Raw genomic sequence first — 7198 nt, 5'->3', positions numbered from 1 at the left:
GTTACCGGATGCTAGGTTCCACTTTGGGGGTTAGTGCCCAAGAAAAGGATCTGAGTGTCATCGTAGACAATACAATGAAACCTTCTACCCAATGTTTGGCGGCAGCCAAAAAATCAAACAGGATGCTAGGAATTATTAAAAAAAGGGATGATTAATAAGACTAAAAATGTTATAATGCCCCTGTATCGCTCCATGGTGCCACCTCATCTGGAGTATTACGTTCAATTCTGGTCTCCTTATCTCAAGAAAGATATTGCGGCACTAGAAAAGGTTCAAAGAAGAGCGATGAAGATGATAAAGGGGATGGAACTCCTCTCATATGAGGAATAAACAAAAAGATTAGGGCTCTTCAGCTTGGAAAAGAGAAGGCTGAGGGGAGATATGATTGAAGTTTACAACATCCTGAGTGGAGTAGAACGGGTACAAGTGGATTGATTTTTCACTCCATCAAAAATTACAAAGATTATGGACACTTGATGAAGTTAAGTTACAGGGAAATACTTTTAAAACCAATAGGAGGGAAAAAAAGTTCACTCAGAGAAAACTTAAGCTCTGAAATGCATTGCCAGAGGTTGTGATAAGAGCAGATAACGTAGCTGGTTTTAAGAAAGGTTTGGACAATTTCTTGGAGGAAAAGTCCATAGTCTGTTATTGAGAAAGACATGGGGAAAGCCACTGCTTGCCCTGGATCAGTAACATGGAATGTTGCTACTCCTTGGGTTCTGGCCAGGTACTAGGGACCTAGATTGGCCATCGTGCGAACGGCTTGATGGACCATTGATCTGATCCAGTAAGGATATTCTTATGTGCTTATGTTGTGCAAAGGATGGATTAAATTTAATACTGTTATCAGACATCAGTTGGACAAGTCAAAATTCAATATCCTTTTTCTACCTAGAAACTGTATCATTAGTTGAGATCATCTTAAATATTTTTTATATAACCGTCTTCTTTGACTCCAGTGGCGTGGTTCATCATGAGTACGCACCACTTGGCACAACCATCACCAAGGGGTACTATCAAGACGTTCTGCATCGCCTTCGTAATGCTGTGAGATGTAAATGGACCGACCTGTTGGCAGAAGCAATTGGCAACTCCATCACAATAATGCACCTGTCCATTCTTCACATTTAATATGGAGTTTCCTGGCCAAACACAACTGTGATTCCTCAGGCTCCCCTACTCTCCCAACATCGTGCAGAATGCGATGGACCAGTTCTGAGCAATCTCAAAAGAGGCGTTCCAGCGCTGCTTCCGACAGTGGCAGAACTGTTGGAAGAAATGTGTGGCAGTCCAAGTGGACTACTTTGAAGGAGATTAGTATAAGATTGTTGTATCTGACTACGAGTATTTTTTATGAATAAATGTCTGATACTTTTTGAACAACCCCGAGAACTTAGCAAAGCTTGAAGATTAGTCCAGAATTTGGCAGCTGAGAGTTAATGCTAAAAAATATGGGGGGTCATACATTTGGGCTACAAAACTCAAGGGAGTGGTAGTTAGGTGAAATTCTCCTGTGCAAAGAAGAGCAGGTCTTGATGGCCAAACAGGTAGAAAAGATGATAGCAAAAGCCAGAAGGAAGCTGGGATGGAAAGGAATGGCTAGCAGGAAAAAGGAGGTTATAATGCCTTTGTAGAAGTCTCCGTTGAGACCTCATTTAGAATATTGTGCAGAGTTTTGGAGACCACACCTTCAAAAATATATATAAATAGCAAGGATCATCCAGATTTATTTTAAAACATTTTATTCGGCTTAAAACCTAAGCAGATTACATGTAAAACAAACATATCCAAAGATTCACAAATGTAAGAGACTGTTAGCTGCAGTTATGTTACTCAGAAAGAACATGAAATTCATCATATCCAATTAAAACAGCTGCCAATACCTGAACAGAACATGTTCCCCAAAACACTGCAAAGATTAATAAAAAGCTTTAACAAATAAATGGGTCTTCAACAATTTCTTATAAACCATCTCTTTACTACATAGACTCAAAGAACCTGGCAGGGCATTCCACATCTATGGGCTTAGCTGCAGAACATGCTTTCATACATAACTATTTCCTACCAAAGATGTGGAGCTAATATCTGGTCTTTAAAAAAAGTGGAGAGAAAGACCTCAGTGAGTAAAGCGCACTCGCAAAAAACAAAAACAGGACTTAGCTGATCGAAACAGCCATGAATTCTTTGTTATTCTCTCTTCAATTTCCCCTGATGACACATGGAGCCAAGTGTGTGGGAGAGCTGGATGTTTCATGCGGCTGCTGTGGGACAACAAACAGTTTGGAGCACTTCACCAGAGTAGTGGCACGTTGAGAGAAAAACATACTGGTTTGAAGAATGACAGCTAAGCACTGGGCTTTTTTTGCATGTTATCTTGTGGGTTATCGCTTCAGCAAATGTATGGACATGTATGGTGTGACTGCTCTATAAGACTGTACAATCTGGACCCTTTGCATACTGGGGATGTTTTGAAAGATTGCTCTCCTGCACTGTATATAAATAAGAGACTGTTATTGATATAAATTCCCAAAGTTTTGTGGATCTGTTGATTCTATCTGATGTTAAATGGAGTTTTTTTTCCCTTTAATGATTGAAGTGTACCTGCTAGCTTATGCTGTACTTTAGCAGTGCACTTTACTCACGGAGGTCTTTTTCTCCACTTTAATTTTAAAGACTGGATGTTAGTCACCTCCACATCTGGTATTTGCCTGCTTCTACCCAGTATATATTTTTCATATAATGTACCCCATTCACTGGTTTACAAGTTGGTATATATTTCTGCAAAATTTGTATAAAATACCATGGCACTTTCCCATAAACTACTTGATGGATAACTGTCAAAATTTTATATTCAATACATTGTGATACTGGCAGCCAAAATAATTGTTCTAACATGGAGGAGATATGTTCAGACCATGATGTCCCTGCAATCAATCTCGCTGCCATATTTTAGATTATCTGTAAGGCTCGTATCCTAAATTTTGCAATGCCTAGCAACAAGGCATTGCAAAAATCTATCTTAGAAATCACCAGGCTCTGCACTATATAGTTCGAAAATCAGAGCCAGACTACATTGGCTACTAAAATGGTTAGTGGTCTTCATCATAACGCATAGATCAAAGCGTATACATATTGAGACTCAAAGATCTCAATATGTATACGTTGGGGAATTCTTCCATGATTTAAATGCACAGGCGAGTCTCAATTGAATTGAAGCTTTGGAATGAGGGGGCACAGGATGATAGTGACAGGGGTCTTGGGAGTAATCTAAGGAAACGTTTTCATGGGAAGAATGGTGAAAACAAGGACAGTATCTGAATTCAAGAAAGCTTGGGACAAATACTTAAGTTTCTAAGGAAGAGGAAAGGATAGAAGATGGTATAAACAGGCAGACTGGATAGGCCACAAGGTCTTTATCTAGCTTCATTTTTTTTCTACATTTCTAAGACGCAACGGGATAAAAAGATAGTTGAGGCACTGACCAAGCTATAAAAATTAATTCTGTACAGGATTTGGACTCATTGGAGGAAATGACTGAATGCTGGAATGAAAGATTAGGTTCTTTCTTCTGCTAATCTTCTTTCTTGTAAATCCCCTCTGTAGTCTGGACTAGTGCTGCCTGATTAAGGAAAAAAATTTCAATTCAATTCAGCCTATTGAATCGATTTCCCGATTTGATTTTCCTGCCCAATTGGGTGTTTTTTTTCAAACATCCTGGTGGGTTTATTTTATAGCCTCTTCACCCCCTTTGCCTTCTCCTAATCACACTGGCACTGTGGTGTAAACAAAATAAATAAACAAAAAAGACTTTTCCTCTCTCTGTTAAATCCTAGCTCACATTTGAGGTCTAATACCAGCTCTGGCAGGATACACGTTTCAAATCTGATATATTGTAATCACAAAACAGAAAATAAAATTATTTTTCTACCTTTTGTTGTCTGGTCATTATTCAAATCTTGTTGGTCTCAGGCTCTGGTTGTCTTCTGATAACTTGCTTGCCAGGGTCTCCTCCTTTCTTCGTGCTAACCATCCATCTTCCATCTCTGTCCTCCCTTTCCATTTCCTTTCCCTCCCTTAGAGGTCTGGCATCTTTCCTTTTTTTCATATCCATCCACAGATCCACCTTTTCTCAAATACCCTTTCATCCAGCATCTCTCCCTCCTTCCACACAACCCCAGGGTCCACCATCTCTCCCTTTCTTTTCCCAACTACCCTCCTATTCAGTATCTCTATCCCCCTTCCACATCATCCCTTGTGTCCAACTTCTCTTCCTTTCGGTTCCTTCCCTCCCTAAATCCCATTGTCCACCATCTCTCCTGTTTTTAGATCCCTTATTTCTTCCCCCCAAAGTCTGGCATATGCACGTCTCTTTGAATGCCCCCTTCCCTCCGTGTACTTCTACACCAGGGCCCCCTCCTCTGAAGGTCTGTCCCCCCCCCCCGAAGGCCTGCACCCCACCCCTGAAGGCCTGTGCCACCATCCCTGAAGGCCTGAAACCCCCGAAGGCCTGTCCCCCTGAAGGTCTGTACCAGCACCCCAGGACTGTACCCCTCTGGAAGGCTTGCACCCCACCCAAAAGGCCTGCGTGTTCCCCCTGACCTCCCGTGCACCCATTTACCTCATTTCAGCAGCCTGTAGAGGATCGCTTGTGCTAGCGATCTCTGCAAGCTGTCATCCTTCTTCCGCGGTACCACCCCTCCTCTGATGTCAGAGGCAGGATCATGGCAGAGGAAACAGCTCCGAAGGCCTATAGCAGCTTACAGAGATCGCTAGCACAAGCGATCCTCTCTGCAGGCTGCTGAAATGAGGTAAATGGATGTGCGGGAGGCTAGTGGGGAAGCTGGACACCAGCAGGAGGCCAGGGGAGAAGCCAGACACTAGCACATCTCGACTGATCCTCCCCCCTCGCCCTTTAAAGCAGAAGCGGAAGCGGTCGGCCAGCAAGAGGCAGTGCTGCCGCTCCTGCTTTAGGGGGCGAGGGGGGTAGGGTCAGTCACCAAATCAGGAGGCAGATTTTTTTTGTTTTAAATCGATTCGATTCACCCGAAGTGAATCGATTTGAATCGTGAATCGGGCAGCACTAGTCTGGACGGTAGGGTTGTGTATCTTGGACAGCCAAGATCTGTAGGAATCTCAATTAACAAACTTGAGCCCCTCCCACTGAGTGCGCCTCCTGGATCATGCTCCCTGAAGCCAAGTCAGTAACTAATCCAGGAATGACTACCTGAGAAACAGGAAACAAGAGCGAGAGAGTGTGAACGGGAAACTCCCCGCTACACAATTAATTCTGCTCATGTTAATAAATGCAAAACAGCAACATTGGAAATGTCAAACACAGCATGAACTTTCAATTTGAACTATAAACCTTATAGAACGTTATAAGACTTTATAAAACTTTTGAAGGAACCTGTAAAATCAAGAGGGCAACCAACCGGGGACCCCTCTAACCCATCTTTATAAGGAAGCCCTCCAGATTTCGGGTCAAAGATTCACTTTTCCTTCCAGCCCCCGTTTTGGGGGCTCTGGCTGTCAGTAGTCCTCCTACCGACATCCTCCCGCAAAAAAAAAAAAAAAAAAGAAAAAAAAAAAAAGAAAAACAGTTTTGACCCCAGGCCTTTGGACCCGCCCCCTCACTTCAGAGAGCATCACTAGGCTTTTCTGGCGGAATGGGAGACAGTGGCCTCGGACCGTTGGGTCCCAGAGGTTCTATGCGATGGCCTCAATCTGGAGTTTTATCGGTATCCGCCGGACTTCTCTCTGGTTTCACCTGCTGGGTGCCCCGAGAAAATCTATGGGGGGGGAGAGTGTGTGCAGTCCACGGTTCACAGGCTACTGGTTATGGCGGCTATCGCTCCCGTACCACAGGACGACTTAAGTCTCAGGGAGATACATCTTAATTTCAAAGCCTCTGAAGCTTTGAGGCTGTCCGGAGAGCTTACTGCAGTAGCAGGTAACCCCCCAGATGCAGACTTTTTCTTCAAAATCTGCAATCTCCCACCAAAAGGATGTCCCCGCAGGGTGTCTCCGCAGCACAAGGGCAAAATCCGCGCAAAATATCACATTAATACACTAAATTTTAAGAAAAGAAATAAGCAGATGAGATGAGCTCCTACAGTTTGGCTGTAGGAATACAAAACTGGACTTCAGGGAGCATGATCTAGGGCAGGGGTATCAAAGTTCCTCCTAGAGGGCTGCAATCCAGTCAGGTTTTCAGGATTTCCCCAATGAATATGCATGAGATCTATTAGCTTACAATGAAAGCAGTGCATGCAGATCTCATGCATATTCATTGGGGAAATCCTGAAAACCCGACTGGATTGTGGCCCTTGAGGAGGGACTTTGACACCCCTGATCTACGGGGTGTACTCAGTGGGAGGGCTCAAGTTTGTTAATCGAGATTCTTACAGATCTTGGATGTGCAAGATAGACAACCCTACCATCCAGACTACAGAGGGATTGTACAAGAAATGTAATTCATATCATTGTTCTGGTTGGGTCTCCATACTGGAGAATGTGTATGAAGCTTGTCTCCTGTTTGTATGTGTGTCAAGCTGCTTGCTGCTCTCTATTACTTTATTAATATTAATTTTAAAAAAAAGAAACTCCTGGATTATTTTCTTTTCAGCCTCTGTTGTGCACCAAAATCTCCTACCATTTTTACCATAACTTCTGCAGTGGTAAATCAACGAAGGATGAAAGCTTATCGAACCTGAAGGTATTTGGGCAACATTTATAATACAGCATCTGCTCCAGAGAACCCATTCATTAGTGCTCTTCTCATCTGCACCTATCAACCCAGACTTTCCAGTCTGATCATAAGATCAATTGTTGTACACAGAACCCAAAAGTGATTACAGCTATCAGTTAGAGGCCAGGGAGCAGTCAGGAAGACAGAAGTCCTGTTCCCTGCTCCTTGGGCCAGGAAGCCCTTTAACAAGATGGAGGTCCCACCTGCCGCTCAACATGTGCTTCCTGTTTTTTGAAAAAAAGATGAAGGTAACAATCTATGAATTCACCAAGTTGAAAAACTGTATAGTCTCTTGCAATTCTGGTTTTGTTGTAAAATTAACAGTATTCTGCTTGCCCTAACTTTCCTCAAATTCATGAACAAGGCTACACAGACACTGCCATGCTTTCCCATCAGCACAACCAATTCATCCTGCAGCCACTGTTGCATCATATGTCTATCTGGGAA

Source organism: Geotrypetes seraphini, chromosome 12, assembly GCF_902459505.1.
Source record: "Geotrypetes seraphini chromosome 12, aGeoSer1.1, whole genome shotgun sequence".
NCBI classification, from domain to species: Eukaryota; Metazoa; Chordata; class Amphibia; order Gymnophiona; family Dermophiidae; genus Geotrypetes; species Geotrypetes seraphini.
The sequence above is the reverse complement of the archived record's forward strand: the minus strand, read 5'-3'. Positions refer to the sequence as shown.